The sequence below is a fragment of the Phyllobates terribilis genome, unplaced genomic scaffold (genome assembly GCF_046119375.1).
Source record: "Phyllobates terribilis strain yellow unplaced genomic scaffold, ASM4611937v1 Scaffold_2__4_contigs__length_985480577, whole genome shotgun sequence".
Classification (NCBI taxonomy): domain Eukaryota; kingdom Metazoa; phylum Chordata; class Amphibia; order Anura; family Dendrobatidae; genus Phyllobates; species Phyllobates terribilis.
This window is the reverse complement of record NW_027362762.1, coordinates 764,059,034-764,079,300: the sequence shown is the minus strand read 5'-3', so window position 1 is coordinate 764,079,300 and position 20,267 is coordinate 764,059,034.

The window sequence follows — 20,267 nt, the reverse complement described above, 5'->3', positions numbered from 1 at the left end:
TGCTTCCTCCCTGCTCCTGCACTACAGGGTTACCCTTCCTCAGTGTTCCCTCCCCCCACTCCAGCCAGGGACAGGGACTGTCGTGCCCATCTCAGGGGCATATTGGTCGCCCTGCCCCACGGCAATGTGGTGTAATGCATGCAGGTGTCGGGTCCTGATCCACACTCCATCCTTACCTGAGAGTGAGATATCACACCTCTGGGTGAGGTGCAATACGTCTGTAGCAACCGAGCCCTCAGGGTGCTACAGTTCCATTTATCTTCAGCCTAGGTGACGTATTGCGATACAGGGCCGTGATTTTGGCTATAAAAGGGTCCCCTAGACCCCTACCCCAAGCTCTTTAAGAGAATCATATATGGCGTGCCAGGAGACTCTATGGAATGCTTTCTCAGCATCCAACGAGAGTATCTAATTACAAATTTTTAACTGCATCTAGCCCAGGAAATACTTTGTGCCTAGTAGCAGTGTCTGCTAGTCAGCGGATTATCTCGGCTGTTAAGCAAGCTACACCACCTGTAGTTTAGACACTTAATTTTTTCAAAGGAAATGCTTCAGGACCATGGGATACTTAGTGAAGAGCATCAGGAGGCACCCCAAGGCATAGGGGCTGGGACTGGCAGTAGGATGCCTTGCCGTGGACAGCCGAGCTCGATCCTTATAAAAGCTTTTTAACTGCAGCAGCTTTAGTGGACGCTACTGGAGCTGGAATTACCGCGGCTGCTGACATGAGACTTGCCCTCCAATAGATCCTTGTAAATGGATTTAAAGTGTATTCATTCAAATTAGAGAGACAATTTAAATTAAAAAGCTTAGAGCTGCCTCCACCACAGGGGGGCTCGCTCGACCCACCAGCGGACAGGCACCAGTATTGGGAGAGGGGGGCTGGCCGTCAGGGTTCACCGCGGCTCTGGCACAAACCCGGCGACACGGAGGTGGCACGGGCAGGAGCGGACTGGCCGTGTCGGCTTCTCACTTTTTGGATTTTAGAAGGGCATGACATGCCTATATCTGTGTCTCCCCCTCCTTTTACTCCTCCACCTCTTTTATTTTCGCATGACTATATGTACTTGTCACTTTTCAATGTGTTAGTTATGTCTTCTGAGCAGTTTGTCAGCTTTTTGACACCTTTGAAGGTGTTTTCTATGTGTTTCTATGTGTTTTTGTTTGCCTGCCATTGGTTTTAACGGTGTTCGAAGGTGTTCGACGAACAGTTCGACGAACAGTTCGGCGAACACACGGGTGTTCGACGAACCGAACCGAACTCGAACACTACGGGGGTGGCTCAACACTACTTAACTCTAATTTGAATGGCATCAGACTTCAGATGAATGCAGCTACATGAAGAAGCATCCTACACTTGCTGGAATGTATCCATTATCCCAGGCATGCTTTTCTTAGAGTTGTACCTAATACCAGCACAATTTTACAAGGTTAGTGCTTCAACCTCATTATCTCACTATCCAATAATCCTAAACGCCTTTGACACTTTTCACTCTCTCCTTAATCAAACAGCACAGGCCCCGACCACCGACCTCAGCGCTGACGACCTGGCCAATTACTTCAAAGAAAAAATTGACCATATCTGACAGGAAATTTTCTCCCAATCCCCAAATATTATGTATTCTCCTCCCTCCCACATTGCATTTGCTCACTTTTTGACTTTGAACCAGTCACGGAAGGAGTGACCAGGCTCCTTGCTCCCTCTCGCCCTACCGCCTGCACCAGTAACCCTATTCCCTCACATCTCCTTCAGTCCCTTTCTCCAGCTGTCATGACTCACCTAACTAAAATATTCAACCTCTCCCTCTCATCTGGTATTGTTCCCCCCTCTTTTAAACATGCTAGAATACATCCATTACTTAAAAAACATCCCTCGAACAGAACTGTGCAGCAAACTACAGACCTGTTTCCAATCTTCCCTTTATCTCTAGACTCCTGCAACACCTGGTTCACTCCCATCTAATCTGCTATCTCTCAGATAACTTTCTTCTTGACCTTTTACAATCTAGTTTCCTCTCTTTACATTCAACTGAAACTGCACTCACTTAAGTCTCTAATGATCTACTAACAGCCAAATCTAATAAACGCTACTCCCTCCTGATTCTCCTGGATCTCACTGCAGCATTCAACACTGTGGATAACCAGCTCTTCCTCACTATGCTCCGCTCTATTGGCCTCAAGGACACTGTTCACTCTTGGTTCCCCTCCTATCTCTCTGACTGCTCCTTCACTTTTGTTGGCTCCTCTTCCTCTCCCCTTCCCCTTATTGTATGGGTTTCTCAAGGATCAGTCCTAGGCCCCCTACTTTTCTCCTTATACACCACTCCTATTCGACAAACAATCAGCAGATTCAGTTTTCAGTACCATCTCTATGCTGGTGTCACCCAATTATATACCTCTTCTCCAGACATCACCCCTACATTATTACAAAATACCAGTGATTGTCTTTCCACTGTCTCTAACATTCTATCTAAAATTGAATCTGTCAAAAACTGAACTACTCATATTTCCTCTCTCCACTAACCTACCTATACCCGATAGTGTCATCTCCGTTTGTGGCTCCACCATTATTCCCGAGCAACAAGCCCGCTGTTTTGGGGTCATACTTTATTCAGATCTTTCCTTCAGTCCTAGCATCAAATCACTCACTCACTCGTGTCATCTACACCTCAAAAACATCTCTAGAATCAGAACTTTTCTTATCTTTGACTCAGTAAAAACTCTTACTGTAGCTCTTATTCATGCTCATCTGGACTATTACAACTCTTTGCTAATCGGTCTCCCTCTTTCTAAACTTTCCCCTCTCCAATCCATTCTGAATGCAGCAGCCAGGATCTTATTCCTCAACAACTGATATGTGACACCCCAGGGGTCTGGTTGCCACAGTAATAGAGATATTATGTCTGAGAGCAAGTGGGAGGTTTCTCTGGTCAGGATCCCTAAGCATGCAACACGGTCCGCCCAGACCTGGGAGGGGAGGAATCTGCCCTTTTAAACTGGGTCTGGGGCGGGATTAGAGCAGTCAGAGCCTGGAGAGGGAAAGGAAGAACTAGGAGCTCTGTAGGAGCAGTAGCAGAAGTCCAGGGGCTGGAGCTGAGCAGAGTTTGCCCTGGACGAAGACACTAAAGCCGGACACAGGAGTCCGAGGCTGTGGGGACTGATCTACACCCAGCAGCAGAAACCAGCCGGCAGGGGATTCCAGGTCCTCTGGCCATAGAAGCCTGGAGGCTCAGTCACAGAGAAGGGACCAGCACCGCCATCCAGGAGCGGAGGCTAACAGAAGGCCCCAAGTCACCAGCCATACGGTTGAGCACCACACGGTATACTCAGGGACGTGGGCTACTTGTAACCGCTGACAGCAAGGTAGCCAGGAAGAGTGCAGATTAACGGGGAGGCCTACAACTCCACCTGGCCAGGGGAACTCCTGCTTGCTCGCAGACTGACCAGGCCTCTTATAGCAGCCAGTACTCCCGGGAGGGTCTGCTTTGTACCATCAGTAAAGACCCTGAACTGCACCTCACGTCTCTGTGATTCCTTGCCGCTCCTGCACCATTAGCACTGGGACCCTCAGACCATCACTCCCATCATCTTTCACATTAGCTGCCCTGAGGCAATACTTCTCCCGTGGGGGGTCATCCCATACTCGGCTGCGCAAACAACATCAGCCACAGCGGTCTGCAGCGCAGCGGCGGTCCCCACTGACCGCAATCCACGGGTGGCGTAGTCGGACACTTATTACAATACAAATAGACTTCCACTGGTTTGACCACCCTGGGCACGGACCGGGTCACCGCCACGGAGAACTACAACCACCAGCGATCCGGCTCCGGGTATTCCCCCTGCACAGCAGCAGCAACACAGGCCCAGGGGGCGCGTCAACTTTGGCGTAGTCGGCAGGATTTCGTGCCCGCAACCACCGGGTACTGCGTGCCTGAAAAAGAGACTTTTATACTTACCTGTGGTGAAGTTTCCCGCCGTCCGGAGTCGTTTCCCGCCATCCGGAGCCGATTCCCGCCATCAGACGCCATCTTGGACCGTTTCCCGCCGTCTTCTGCCTTCTTCCCGCCATCCGCAGCTGCTTCCCGCCTTCGGACGCCATCTTCGGGACTCCGCACGGGAAGAAGAGGGGCGTGGATGCCGAAAGCGCGCGAGATCCGAAGCTCCGCCCCACGCTCCGACGCTGCGCAAGGTCCTGGAAGGGAGGAAGAGCGACGCTGACGTCATCGGAGTGCGACGCCAGGTCCTCGACCCCGACGATTGACTGCGGAGCCGCGGCCTACGGAAGAAGAGCATCGCAAGGTAGGCCACGGTCCACTAGGGGGGAGGAGGATGCCGGATACCGAGGGGAGCTCCACTGCCACCGCCAGCGCAACCGCTGCTGCGGTCATGCCATTCACCATGCCCTATATCCCGGGGGCAACCTGGCTACCCCAGTACTCAGGGGAGTCACATACCCTAAATGACTTTAGAGAAAGACTGGATAGCCTCTTCCAGGTGTACCCCCTCACAGAAGAGCAAAAAGTGAGCATCCTGGTGGCCCAATAAATCGGGGCAGCCCAAAGGGAGGTAAAGTCCTGGCCACCTGGGAGGAAGAGGACTGTCAGAGACATACTAACCCGGCTGAAAGACACATTTGACACCCACACCTCAGCCGAAATAAAACTAAGATTTTATGGGTGCAAACAACGGGCACATGAGAGTATAAGAGACTATGCTCTAAACTTACAAGAGGCCCTGAGAGCCATTAAGCAGGCAGACCCTGACAGCGTGGGAAATGAAGATAAGCTGTTGACTGAACAATTTATTGAGGGTCTACTGTGCAATGCCCACCAAACCCAGTTGCGGGCAATGGCCTTACAGGACCCTGACCTGGACTTTGCACAGTTCAATTACAGAGCCATCCGGGTGCTCCGAGAACCGGCACCAGGTGGCGCTGTGACCCACAGGCGCCCTGCTATCACTTACCACCAGGAGACGGCACCCTTGTCTGCAGGGCCTGTGGGAGCTGATGCACAGGCTTTAAACAGTGACCTGGCAACAGACCTGCACCATTAGGTCCAAGAGCTGACTAAGAGCGTTGCCGCGCTAACCAGAACTGTGCAGTCTTTACAGGTCTCTTCTCCAGGAAAGATCCAGCTGGCATCCGGACCGGAGGACATCCCGTGGCGCCGACTGAGGAGGACCCCACCAGCCAGAGGAAGGCCCAGCGACAGATACAACGAGGACGGACGACCCATCTGCCGCCGCTGCAATCAACCCGGACATGTGGCAAGGTACTGTCATTTAAACGGGCACAACCTGGGGTAGAGGGCCAACTCCCAGGCATAAGATCATCAGGCCCATCAAACTGGCGTGATAAATACGTAGGGGGAAGTCCAATCTTGCCTGTGGTACTGGATGGCATTCCTATGAGTGCCCTACTAGACACTGGGTCACAGGTGACCACCATCCCGTACGTGCTCTTTAAACAGTACTGGAATGACTCGGACATAACCCGCTACCCAGATGACGACCTGAGTATCATCGCCAGCAATGGTCATCCCGTGCCGCAGGTGGGATTCAAAGAGGTGACCATTAAGATCGGTAAAGTCGAACTGGCGGCACAAGGACTGATTATAGTGGACATAGACCGTCATGAGAGTCACCCTAGAATAACCTTGGGAACTAATGTGATTGAAAATTGTCTTGCAGAGGTGATTCTCATTTTACAGCAGGTTGCCAAGAACGCCAGTTCCGGCCAGCAGCGTGTGCTCCTAAAAGAGATCCGGGCACTGATGAAGCGGCAACAGGTGGAACTATCTGGTGGTGAGATAGGTAGCTTGAGAATGTGTGACCCGTTCCCTATTGCCATGCCCCCAAAAAGTGAGATGATGATTTGGTGTCGGGCAGCTATTGGTCTAAGAGGTAGAGACTACCAAGCAATGGTAGAACCCGTCTACTCAGACAGTAGGCCCACCATTTTGACAGCACGGGGGGTGGTCGATGTACGCCATGGGTCGGTGCCCGTTCGCATCATAAATATCAGGGAGAGAGAAGTACACCTGCCCCGGTATGCCACGCTAGCCAAATTGTTCACCATAAACCAGAATTCTGTACAGGCCGTGGAACCCTTGCCTCCATCTCAACCAGAGGAAGGTAACGGCTCTAAGAAACCAATGGAGGACTGGTGTCAGCAACTACATTTGGGTACTGACTCCACTCCCTCACACCAGAAACAGGGAGTCTATCGGGTGGTTCAAGAGTACGAGAGAGTGTTTAGTAAACACCCGTTAGACTTCGGGCGAGTAAAGGGGGTAGAACACCACATCCCCACGGGAGACCATCCTCCCATAAAGGAGAGATACCGACCCGTACCCCCTGCACACTACCAACACGCCAAGGGGATGCTTAGAGACATGAAGGAGGCTGGGGTAATCAGGGACAGCTGTAGCCCCTGGGCAGCTCCACTAGTCTTAGTGAAAAAGAAAGACAACACTATGAGAATGTGTGTAGACTACAAGAAGGTCAACCGTATCACACACAAAGATGCGTACCCGTTACCAAAGATATAAGAGTCCTTAGCTGCATTAAAATCTGATAACTTCTTCTCTACTTTGGATCTCACTAGCCGGTACTGGCAGGTTCCTGTAGCAGAGGCGGACCGGGAGAAGACCGCATTCACTACCCCGATGGGTCTCAGTGAATTTAACTGTATGCCGTTCGGGCTCTGCAACACACCAGGAACCTTCCAACGGTTGATGGAATGCTGTCTGGGACACCGGAACTTCGAGACGGTCCTGTTATACCTGGACGATGTCATCGTCTATTCCAAGACCTACGAGGACCACCTGAAACACCTGGCAGAAGTGTTTGAAGCTCTGGCAAACTACGGCTTAAAGGTGAAACCCTCCAAGTGTCACCTCCTGAAACCAAAGGTGCAGTACCTGGGACACGTGGTGAGTGCTGACGGAGTGGCTCCTGACCCTGATAAGATCACCATGATTAAGGACTGGCCAAGACCCTCCAGCATAAAGGAAGTGCGGCAGTTCCTCGGGTTGGTAGGCTACTACCGAAGATTCATTCCCGGTTTCACCAAAATGGCAGCCCCTATGCAGGACCTCCTGATAGGTCAATCTCGGAAAGCCAAAAACCAGAAGCCGCCCTTCAGGTGGGAAAAGCTGGAAGAGGAGTCCTTCTGCCAGCTGAAGATGGCCCTCACGGGGGATGAAATCCTGGCATATCCAGACTACAGCCAGCCCTTTATCCTCCACACGGACGCAAGCAACATCGGGCTAGGAGCCGTACTGTCCCAGATCCAGCAAGGGAAAGAACGGGTAATCGCTTACGCCAGCCGAAAGCTACGGCCCACGGAGAGGAACCCTGAGAATTATAGCTCATTCAAGCTGGAGTTCCTGGCAGTAGTGTGGGCAGTGACCGAACGTTTCAAGCATTACCTTGCCTCCTCCAAATTCACCGTGTACACGGATAACAACCCGTTGACACACCTGGACACTGCAAGGCTCGGTGCCCTGGAACAGAGATGGATGGCCCGCCTGTCCAACTTCGAATTCACCATCAAATACCGGGCGGGACTCTCAAATGCCAACGCGGATGCCCTGTCTAGAATGCCGAACTTACCGGACGTAGGGGAAGATCCAGAAGATCTGGAAGAAGTCGAACTCCCTGCATTCCACCGTCATGGGATTACCCTGTATTCCCACCGTGTGAAGGACAGGCGCTCCGTGACGTTCAATCCCTTGCCCCACTACAACTGGGCAGAAACGCAAGACAGTGATCCTGCAGTCCGTCTGGTGAAGGAAATGCTGACCCAAACCGATGCCAGTCTTGACCCAGATGCTCCGGAGGAGACCAAGCAACTGTGGAAGGAGAAAAGTAAGCTGTTTCTCTACAGGGAGAAGTTGTGCCGGAGAATGGTTAACTCTCGAACGCATGAGTTGACCTGGCAGGTAGTGGTCCCAAGACGAGACGCGGCTATGGTTCTGGAGGCATACCACAACGGAGCAGGGCATTTTGGATGGAAGAAGCTGGAGTTCTTGTTGCGTGAACGGTTCTACTGGGTAGGCATGAGAGGAGCCATCGAGAGGTGGTGTAGAGACTGTGGCCCGTGCCATTTGAGAAGAAAACACCGTGCCAGCCAGAAGACTCCCCTGCAGCCCATCATCACCAGACAGCCACTGGAACTGGTAGCCCTGGACCATGTGAAACTGGCTCCAAGCAGATCTGGGTATGTCTACGCCCTCACAATCGTAGATCATTACTCCCGGTTCCTGGTGGTGGTCCCGGTCAAGGACTTAACGGCTCAAACAGCAGCTAGAGCCTTCCAGCAGCACTTCTGCAGTCCACACGGGTACCCGGACCAAGTGTTGACAGACCAAGGACCAGCCTTCGAAGCGGAGGTCTTCCAGGAGTTCTGCAACCTGTATGGCTGCAAGAAGATAAGAACAACGCCCTATCACCCTCAAACCAATGGACTCTGCGAGAAGATGAACCAGGTGGTGATAGATCTGCTAAAAACATTGCCCCTGGAAGAACGCAGTCTGTGGCCTGAGAAACTGCCCGATCTGGTGGACCTGTATAACCACATCCCTGTAGGTTCCACCAACTGTACCCCGGCTTACCTAATGAGAGCAAGACCTGGTAAGCTGCCTATTGACCTGGATATGGGAGTCCTGACGCCTGAGGACACCTCGACAGAGGCAGACTGGGATACAGAACGGCAGCAGCAGTATCGGAAAGTGCAGGAGAGCGTCGAGCGAAGTCTGTCTCAAGCTAGAGAAAGGCAAGAGAAGGCTTATAACCAGTATGCTCCCGCTGTTCCCCTGGTACCTGGAGAGCAGGTCTTGAAGAGGAAGAGGCGGCTCCACAAGTTGGACGACCAGTGGGAGAAGGACCCGTACACTGTACTGCCATCAAGCCATGAGAACCCCAAAATTTGCGTAATCAGTAAGGATGGAGGAGAAACCACAGCCATTGTCTACAGAGACCACCTGAAGAAGTGTCCCGAGCAGCTGCAAAGCCCTGAAGAAGATCAAGAAAACCCTCAACCCGCAGAGGAAAGGGAAGAAATGATCAGTACCGTACTCGGAGACTTCCCCCGGTCTTGGACACAAGTAAACGGCGCTGTCGTGGTACCCGTCCTCACCTTTCTCCAGCCAGCCCCGCAAGTGCCTACAGAGGAACCGGTAGAGCTGGAAGAGCAGCCGGCCCAAGAGGCAGAAGAGTCCACACCAGCAGTACAGGAGGATCAACCCTCTGCTAGTAGTGAGCCTGCCGTGCCCCTAGTGAGCCAAAGAGTGCGCAGAAAGCTGCCCAGCTTGCCCATAACACCTCCTACACCCAGTAGTGCAGAACCAGTTAGTGAGCTCCGTAGGTCCACTAGAGTCACTAGAGGTCAGATGCCCGCTCGCTGGAGAATCTAAACCAGTGCACTGTAAAGTTGACTGTATTATTAAATACTACAATTTGGTCTACAAAGGAGAAACACATTTTCATACTGCTATGTCGACAGAAAAATTAAAAAGACAAAAAACAAAAGCAAAAGAAACTGAAAAAATTGTTGATGGAAAATAATGTTATTACTAGAGATGAGCGTTGTTCTACTCGAACTGTTCGCCAATCTCAAATTCGAGCTGTTTTGGGCGGTGTTCGAGCCGGTCGGCGAACACGAACAATTTGAGAAAAATTCGGCTGTTCGAGGTTATGTTCGATAACTGTTCGTGCACCAAAATCATAGCTGGATTTTTTCTCAGTAATGATGAAAATTAATGTTAATACGCAGTTTGAGTGTACAGCGGGGCGGGGGGAGGGGCAGGGGATGGATCTCTGCAGGAGCAATGAAGATCTCCATTTTTTTTTCTCTTTCCCGCATTTGCAGTGGGGAGGTGCAATCTGTCAGCCTATCAGCAGCGCACACACGGAGCGAAGTGCTTTTTTTCACACAAGCAAGGGCATGTGTGATTGGCAGTGTATGTCACATGTCCTTGCCCTATAAGACCAAGCCATTTTCCCCGTCGCCACCATTTTCTCACTGCTGCAGCTGCGTGTTAGACGGCACCGCTGTTGCTGTGTGCGCTATACCTTGTTAATTTCAAGCCAATTTTCGCACAAATATACAGATAGCTTGGGAGTAGGGAATAGTTGTGATTGCAGTCCTTTTAAGGACTAGGTTACAGCATTTCCTACGACTTTTATCAGGCAGGTCTGTGCTCTTAAATAGATAGATTGTGGGAGTAAAGACTAATTGTAATTGGAGTCCTTTTCAGGACTAGGTTACATGAGTTCCTATCAGTTTTTGCCAGGCAGGTCTGTGCCAGTGCTGTGCAAGTTTTTTTCACAGCATTTGGCTGAATCTAGCAAAGCTAATCCTTTTTGGCCTATTGCAGAGTGTGTTAGTCAGTGGAGTAGCCTATCTGTGTTGCAAGATATACCACCTGTGTATAGAATACCAATTTTTTTACTGCACCTAGTGAAGTAAAATCTTTTGGGCATAGCATCATTCTATTAGTCCATCTATACTGACCTCCATCAGGCTGCAAACTGAATATAATTTTTTTCTGCATCTAGCTCTGAAAAAATATTTGGGCTTCTAGCAGTGTGTGGGACTTGGTCTATTAGTCCATCTATACTGACCTCCATCAGGTTGCAAATTAAAAATAATTTTTTTCTGCATCTAGCTCTGAAAAAATATTTGGGCTTCTAGCAGTGTGTGGGACTTGGTCTATTAGTCCATCTATACTGACCTCCATCAGGTTGCAAATTAAAAATAATTTTTTTCTTCATTTATCTCTGAAAAAATATTTGGGCTTCTAGCAGCGTGTGGGACTTGTTCTATTAGTCCATCTATACTGACCTCCATCAGGTTGCAAATTAAAAATAATTTTTTTCTGCATCTAGCTCTGAAAAAATATTTGGGCTTCTAGCAGTGTGTGGGACTTGGTCTATTAGTCCATCTATACTGACCTCCATCAGGTTGCAAATTAAAAATAATTTTTTTCTGCATCTAGCTCTGAAAAAATATTTGGGCTTCTAGCAGTGTGTGGGACTTGGTCTATTAGTCCATCTATACTGACCTCCATCAGGTTGCAAATTGAATAAAAAAATTTTCTGCATCTAGCTCTGAAAAAATATTTGGGCTTCTAGCGGTGTGTGGGACTTGGTCTATTAGTCCATCTATACTGACCTCCATCAGGTTGCAAATTAAAAATAATTTTTTTCTGCATCTAACCCAGCCAATAGTTTTGGCCTAATACCACAGTTTGGCCACTCAGCTCTGCTCGGTTACCATCCATTGTTTTTTTGTGCAAACAACTCCAGAGTTGTGAATTAGTTAACCACCAAAATGAGTGGAAAAAGGCCTGCTGCTGGTGGAAAGGGGAATAGGCGTGTTGGGAAGGGGAAAAAAGGTTGTGTCCGTGGGGTAGGTGCAGAAGAAAGACCATCTTCCAGCCAAACTAAAATGTCTACTTCTTTTAGCGGACAATGTGATAAGATCCCTTTCTTACGGCCACGCCAATCGCTACAAATTCCAGATGAGGCACAAAAACAGCAGGTGCTTCAACGGATATCAAGTGCTCCTTTAAGTGGGCTCTCCTCCACATCAACTTCAACATCACAAATACTCCAGTCCTCAAAGGTGTCACCCAAATCGCACTTGCTTCCTCACAGCTCCCAAATCTCCAGCTGCCTGTCTGAGTATGAGGTAGAACAGATGGTTGAGTCTGCAGAGCTGTTTACTCATACTATAGCCTGGGAATCAGAGGTCGACTCCAGCGCTTCTGTGAATCCAGACGAGGAAATGATCTGCACTGATGCCCAGAATCTTTATGAGTCGGATCCAGGACCAGACGCAGAAGGTTCTGACCATAATGTAGACCCTCATTCCCAAACTGTAACTCCTGTTGGTGGAGACAATGAGGAAGACGATGATAAGACTCAAATACCTGATTGGAGCGACAACTTTAGTTTTTTGTCAGGGCAGGAACAGGTTGGCTCTGAGGACGACGGGTGTGATAACGCACAGGGTGATGATGATGAGGTCGGAGATCCCACTTACTGTCAACCCACAGTCAGCCAAGAGATGAGGTCAGCAGAGGAGGTGGAGGAAGATGCTAGTGACGACGAGGTCAGGTTGCGCCTTCCTGGACAGAGACGTAGTACTGGAAGCACGTCAACAACTGCATCCTCAAACACAACTCTGCCTCTCACCACAAGTCGTGGTGGCTCTTCAGGTCGCATGGGTGCTAAGCCTTGCATAGCCTGGGCATTTTTTCAGATCGATAAAGATGACCCAACTCGTGTTATCTGTAACATTTGTCAGCAAAAGCTAAGTAGAGGCCAAAAAATACATAGTTTGAGTACTTCATGCATGAACCGGCACATGGACATGAAGCATAAGTTGCAGTGGGAAGCTCAGTGTGCTACAATGCGGTCTAGCCGGCCGGGCCAACCACCGTCTGCCATATCTTGTGCATCCGCGGCCTCTTCATCCTCTGTGACTGGGGGGACAGCAGTCACACCTGTTTTGGGGCGCAGACCTGCCACCTCTTTACCCGCAACAGCCAGCGTGATTGGCAGGTCATCATTTTCTTTGGAGGTGGTAACACCAGCTGGTCTTGAGCGCTGTCCGACATCGATAGCACCACCTTTGGATCAAGGCAACCTAACATGTCCGCCTGCATCTTCCTCACAGACCGGCAGTTTGCCGGGGACACCCTTATCAACCCCGTCTAAGCACAATAGCCAGCCCTCGGTCCCTCAGATGTGGACAAGTAAAAGACCATTTCCTCCTAGCCATGAGAAAGCTAAGAGGTTGAATTTCACCATCTGCAAGCTCTTGGCTACAGAAATGCTGCCTTTCCGCCTGGTGGACACAGAGGATTTTCGAGACCTTATGTCCGTCGCAGTGCCCCAGTACCAGATGCCCAGTCGGCACTACTTCTCAAAGAAAGGTGTGCCTGCGCTCCACCAGCATGTCGCACACAACATCACTGCTTCTTTGAGAAACTCTGTGTGTGACAGGGTGCATTTCACCACAGACACTTGGACGAGTAGGCATGGACAGGGGCGTTACATGTCGCTGACTGGGCACTGGGTAACTATGGTGACAGCAGGACAAGGGGCTGCTGTCCAAGTCTTGCCGTCCCCACGAGTTGTGCGTCAATCCTCTTTATGTCATTTTTCCTCCACTGCTTCTGCCTCCTCAACCTCCTCTCGGTCTTCCACCTGCACCCAAAGCCTGTCTGGTCATGCCACAAGCTTTCTAACTGCGCAGAAGGGATCCTGCACACCTCCTTACTATGCTGGCAGTAGGGCTCAACGTCATCAGGCGGTTTTTACATTGAAATGTCTGGGAAATGTGAGTCACACAGCTGAGGAGTTGTGGTCAGCTCTGGAGAACCAATTTCATGAATGGTTGTCTCCACTGGACCTGAAACCAGGGAAGGCCGTGTGCGACAATGCTGCAAACCTGGGTGCGGCCCTTCGCCGGGGCAATGTCACACACGTGCCTTGTATGGCTCACGTGTTGAACCTGGTTGTCCAGCAATTTTTAGCCCACTATCCCAGACTAGATGGCCTTCTGCAGAGGGCACGGTCGCTGTGTGCTCACTTCCGCCGTTCGCATCCCGCAGCTCAGCGACTTACATCTCTACAGAAGTCGTTGGGCCTGCCACTTCACCGGCTAAAATGCGATGTGCCTACCCGGTGGAATTCAACTCTGCACATGTTGCAGCGACTGTGGCAGCACCGACAAGCCCTGGTGCAATGCGTTCTGACGTATAGCCTGGGCCAACGAGATTCAGAGGTGGGGCAAATCACGCTGGAGGAGTGGTCTCAGATCAGGGACCTATGCACCCTTCTGCACAGTTTTGAAATGGCGACGAAGATGTTTAGTGCTGACGATGCCATTATCAGCATGACTATTCTGGTGATTTACATGCTGGAGCACATGTTAAACAGAATTCGGAGTCAGGTGGTGGCACAAGAGGAGGTGGAGGAAGTAGAGGAGGAGGAGTTGTATGCGGAAGGGCTAACATCTGCAAGGTCCAGACGGTCGGCAGCACCAGGGCGGCAGGCATGTGAGGGTGGGGGAGATGATTTTACCAGGGCGCATGGTAGCAGCCAAACTAGTGAGGAAGGTGCAGGAGCCCAGGAAGAAGTGGAGGACGAACTGATGGAAGACTCATCAGATGAGGGAGACCTTGATCACATTTCTGTTGTGCGAGGTTGGGGGGAGAGGACAGAGGAAGGAAGCATGATTGTTACCTCGCCACCAACACAACAGGGACTTGGTGCTCCTGGATGCGCAACACACATGAGTGCCTTCTTGCTGCACTACCTGCAACATGACCCTCGAATTGTGAGAATTAGAAATAATCCTGACTACTGGGTTGCCACACTGTTAGATCCCCGGTACAAAAGTAAATTTGCAGAAATTATTCCTGCCATAGAAAGGGATGCACGCATGCAGGAGTATCAGCAGAGACTGTTGCAGAATCTTACATGTGCTTTTCCACAAAATACCAGTGGTGCACGTAGTGAATCTCACAGTTCCAACTTGCCAACCGTGGTCTGTATGGAATTGTTCAATAAAGGGCCCAAAATTAAGATAACATAGATGGGAGAGGTCTCTATGAATAGGAATTCCTAAGTATTTGATACCCTGTGAGGGCCAGGCAAAGGGAAAGTTGGACTGGATGGAATCCTATATGGATTTAGGGAGGGAGACATCGAGGGCCTCAGACTTCGCTGCATTGATTTTAAAATTTTACCATGTAACAAAGTGATCTATTTCAGCCATAACAGCAGGGATGGATATATGTGATTGAGTGATATATACTAGGACATCATCAGCAAATAGAGAGCACTTGTACTCGGTGCCTCCCACCTCAATCCACCTAATATTGGGGTTATGGCGAATTGATGAGAGCAGGTGCTCCGTCACTAGGATGTATAAGAGAGGGGACAGAGGACATCCCTGCCTTGTCCCATTGGTGATTGTGAAAGGTGATGAAAATGTTCTGACGCATCCCCTGGGCCTTGGGACACCCGGAGCCGGACCCTTTTTGGTGGATTCTGGTGGTTGTAGTCTTCGTGGCGGCGATCCGGTTCCGTGGCTCAGGGCGGTCAAACCAGTGGCGGAACTATTTATGTGGTTTTGATGTTTAAATGTCCGACTACGCCACCCGTGGATTGCGGTCAGAGTGAACCGCCGCTACAGGGCAGACCGCTAAGGCTGGTGTTGTGGGTGCAGCAGAGCGTAGCATAACTCCCCACGGGAGGAGTATAGCCTCAGGGCAGTGTATGCGGAGGATGGGGGTGATGGTGCAGGGCAGCAGCAGTAACGACACGGAGTCAGTGATGCAGTTCAGGGCCTTTACTCACAGTTCTTATTATCCAGACCACGTCTGCAGGTAACGGCTGCCCACGTCGTACTGTGCTCACCAGGTGAGGGGCTCAGACAACTCCCAGATAACTTTGGAGCGCTTCACAGGACCCCCTTTGTGTGTCCTTTTTCTGGCCTTTCTTACCAACACTTCTGTCCGGCTGCCTCGGGCCTCCTCTTGGTAAACTTGGCGCCAGTTTCCCTGACCCTATGTGGTGCCTTCCTAGCGGGTGGAGCAAGGGGCTGCGCCACATAAAATGTCAGAGCCTCCGGTTTCTAGCTGAGGGTCGTTTCCTGCCTCCACTAGTTCGGGGACCGGTCTCCCCCTTTGGCCTGACCCCTCCATGCAGGTGGATTCGGGCGTGCGGTGGCGACTCGCCCGTCCGCACCCCTGGGATCCCTTCATTCCTCGTTCCTGGAGCCTTCTCCGCTCCTCTTCCTTCCTTCTCCCTCTTGCAGGCCTGGGCCTCTGTTACTAGGCCCGCCTCCGGAGCAGAGCTCATGCAGAGCCCCTGCTCCCTGCCACTTCTGCTCAGACTTCTCTGCACTGAACTAAGATGGTGCCCACCTTTTATACTCCCTTCTCAATGCACCCAGGAACTGCTTCCTCCCTGCTCCTGCACTGCAGGTTTCCCCTTCCTCAGTGTTCCCTCCCCCCACTCCAGCCAGGGACAGGGACTGTCGTGCCCATCTCAGGGGCATATTGGTCGCCCTGCCCCATGGCAATGTGGTGTAATGCATGCAGGTGTCGGGTCCTGATCCACACTCCATCCTTATCTGAGAGTGAGATATCACACCTCTGGGTGAGGTGCAATACGTCTGTAGCAACCGAGCCCTCGGTGCTACAGTTCCATTTATCTTCAGCCTAGGTGACGTATTGTGATACAGGGCCGTGATTTTGGCTATAAAAGGGTCCCCTAGACCCCTACCCCAAGCTTTTTAAGAGAATCATATATGGCGTGCCAGGAGACTCTATGGAATGCTTTCTCAGCATCCAACGAGAGTATCTACTTACAAATTTTTAACTGCATCTAGCCCAGGAAACACTTTGTGCCTAGTAGCAGTGTCTGCTAGTCAGCGGATTATCCCGGCTGTTAAGCAAGCTACACCACCTGTAGTTTGGACACTTAATTTTTTCAAAGGAAATGCTTCGGGACCACGGGATACTTAGTGAAGAGCATCAGGAGGCACCCCAAGGCATAGGGGCTGGGACTGGCACTAGGATGCCTTGCGGTGGACAGCCGAGCTCGATCCTTATAAAAGCTTTTTAACTGCAGCAGCTTTAGTGGACGCTACTGGAGCTGGAATTACGCGGCTGCTGGCATGAGACTTGACCTCCAATAGATCCTTGTAAATGGATTTAAAGTGTATTCATTCAAATTAGAGGGACAATTTAAATTAAAAAGCTTAGAGCTGCCTCCACCACAGGGGGGCTCTCTCGACCCACCAGCGGACAGGCACCAGTATTGGGAGAGGGGGGCTGGCCGTCAGGGTTCACCGCGGCTCTGGCACAAACCCGGCGAAAGGGAGGTGGCACGGGCAGGAGCGGACTGGCCGTCTCGGCTTCTCACTTTTTGGATTTTAGAAGGGCATGACATGCCTATATCTGTGTCTCCCCCTCCTTTTACTCCTCCACCTCTTTTCTTTTCGCATGACTATATGTACTTTTCACTTTTCCATGTGTTAGTTGTGTCTTCTGAGCAGTTTGTCAGCTTTTGGACACCTTTGAAGGTGTTTTCTATGTGTTTCTATGTGTTTTTGTTTGCCTGCCATTGGTTTTAACGGTGTTCGAAGGTGTTCGACGAACAGTTCGACGAACACACGGGTGTTCGACGAACCGAACCGAACTCGAACACTACGGGGGTGGCTCAACACTAGTTATTACCTTCTTATTTTTATATTAGTTATTTATATTTGATCAACATTTTCCAAAGTACCACATATACAATTTATGTGTTAATGTATTTTGTGACTTGGTGCTTGGCATTGCCAAATTACACATTCAATTTCACAAGGTGTTCCATAATTATCGATAGAGCTTGGACAAGTTGCAGGGGCCCGTAGGGGTCAGATGTCAGGTGTCTGTCAAAGGCTTATCATCACGCACACTGTGCCGGTGGCTACAGGAAGAAAATATAATGGACATTTTTTTCCTACAGAATGTCGCAAGAAAAGGTAAATTGAGAAATACTGAATATGTTAGTGTAAATTTAAAGTAAGAGTTAACAACACAAAACCTCAGTTTAAACATTTTCATCTGAAACTATTGCAGTTTTCATATTTCTAATTCATACTTTTATCTCCATAGAATCATAGAATCATAGAATGGTAGAGTTGGAAGGGACCTCCTGGGTCATCTGGTCCAACCCCCTGCTCAAAGCAGGATTCACTAGATCATCTCAGACAGATGTCTGCCCAGCCTCTGTTTGAAGACGTCCATTGAAGGGGAACTCACCACCTCTCGTGGCAGCCTGTTCCACTCATTAATCACCCTAACTGTCAAAAAGTTTTTTCTAATATCTAATCTGTGTCTCCTCCCATTTAGTTTCATCCCATTGCTTCTAGTCTTTCCTTGTGCAAATGAGAATAAAGATGATCCTTCTACAATGTGACAGCCCTTGACATATTTGTAGACAGCTATTAAGTCTCCTCTCAGTTTTCTTTTTTGCAAGCTAAACATTCCCAAATCCTGCAACCGTTCCTCATAGGACATGGTTTGCAGACCAGTCACCATTCTGGTCGCTCTTCTCTGAACTTGCTCCAGTTTGTCTATGTCTTTTTAAAATGTGGTGCCCAAAACTGTACACAGTATTCCAGATGAGGTCTGACCAAAGAGGAGTAAAGACCAATAATGACTTCACGTGATCTAGACTGTATGCTTCTGTTAATACATCCCAGAATTGTATTTGCCTTTTTAGCTGCTGCATCACACTGTTGACTCATGTTCAGTCTATGATCTATTAGTATACCTAAGTCTTTTTCACATGTACTGTTGCTTAGCTCTATTCCTCCCATTCTGTATATGCTTTTTTCATTTTTATTGCCCAGATGTAGTACTTTGCATTTTTCCCTGTTAAAAACCATTCTGTTGGTTGCTGCCCACTGCTCCAGTTTATTTAGGTCTTTTTGAATCCTCTCTCTCTCTTCTCTAGTATTAGCTATCCCTCCTAGCTTTGTGTCATCAGCAAATTTAATCAGTTTACCCTCAATTCCTTCATCTAAATCATTGATAAAGATGTTGAACAATACAGGTCCCAGGACGGAGCCCTGTGGTACCCCACTTGAGACATTCATCCAGCTGGATGTGAAGCCATTTACAACCACCCTTTGAGTCCGATCACTAAGCCAGTTATGAATCCACCTAACAGTTGCTTGGTCCATTGCATACTTGGTCATTTTTTCAATAAGGATGGTGTGAGATACTTTGTCAAATGCTTTGCTGAAGTCAAGATATACTATATCTACAGCATTTCCCTGATCCACCCAGTCAGTGATTCTGTCATAGAAGGAAATTAAGTTAGTCTGACATGACTTGTTAGTTACAAACCCATGCTGACTCTGGTTAATCACTTCATTCTTATCCATGTACTTACATACATGTTGTTTAATAATTTGTTCAAAGATCTTTCCTGGTATAGAAGTCAGACTCACCGGCCTATAGCTCCCTGGGTCCACCTTCTTCCCCTTTTTGAAGATAGGAACAACATTTGCTCTTCTCCAGTCTTCTGGGACTTCTCCATCTTACATAATAGATATTACTTGTGCGATCTACAACTGGGAAATCTCGACCCTTTCTTTTATATTGAAGCATTTAATGAACATGTACAAATGTCATGGAGGAGGGAGAGGGAGCAGGATCAGCAGTGACTTCACCTATTGATATTGTTGGATCCATTGTTATTAGCTGTGTATAAAGGTACTTGTCATTGTAATCATGTCTCTAATGATAAAAAGTCTTGCTGAAACATTTTTGTAAAAATATAGAACGTATGAGTATAAAAAAACACTAGTGACCAGTATGAAAATTACTAAATTTCTTAAAAAAATAAAGATAATATAAAAATAATATAAAAGAAAAAAAACATGTTTAAAAAAATGAACACAAAAACCTTATTTACACAAAAGGTCATTTTCTCATGATAGCTGACATTTAATGTTAATGTAGTACTGTATAACAATTTTACAGGGCTCTTTGTAGAGATAGAACATATTTATTTTCATTTTACTTCTGTTGAATGTGTGCCCCACAGCAGTCCCAACAAGCTGATTCTAATTTTACCAACAGTGAATGGTCATAATGACATCATCAGCCCCTATTTATTAATGTGCCTAAAATATAATGACAATGGCAACAAAATTATTGCAATATTGGGAACATTTTGCAAAATCAAATTTTTTACAGAGTTAATTTGGTAAAAAAGTCTATTTTTTGTCAACATAAGATAGAAAAAGACAAATGATCAACAACATGGTATATATATATTGTACATTTAACGGAAATTAATGCATCATAGACTCAATCCTGCCTGGCTCACTTAATTAAAAGACTGATGGTCCAGTCATAGCATATTGATAAACTATCCAAAAGATAGGTAATCAATGTGAGATAAGTGGGGATCCAACACCCAGCACTCTCAACAATCAGCCGGTTATTTGCTATGGATGTAAACGTTTAGGATAGGAGAATGTGAAGTATCCAGCAATGGTCACTTAGCATTGAATGACGTTGAGCTTTGCAAACCCAATTTAAGTGGTAACATCCAGCATCCGCAAAAGCAAATAACAGCTGATCAGTGTCAGTAGCGAATGTCGGACAATCATGAACTGATAATCATGAATTATTCTGTGGGTATGTTTAGCAGTAAAGCAGTAAACACTAAACTGT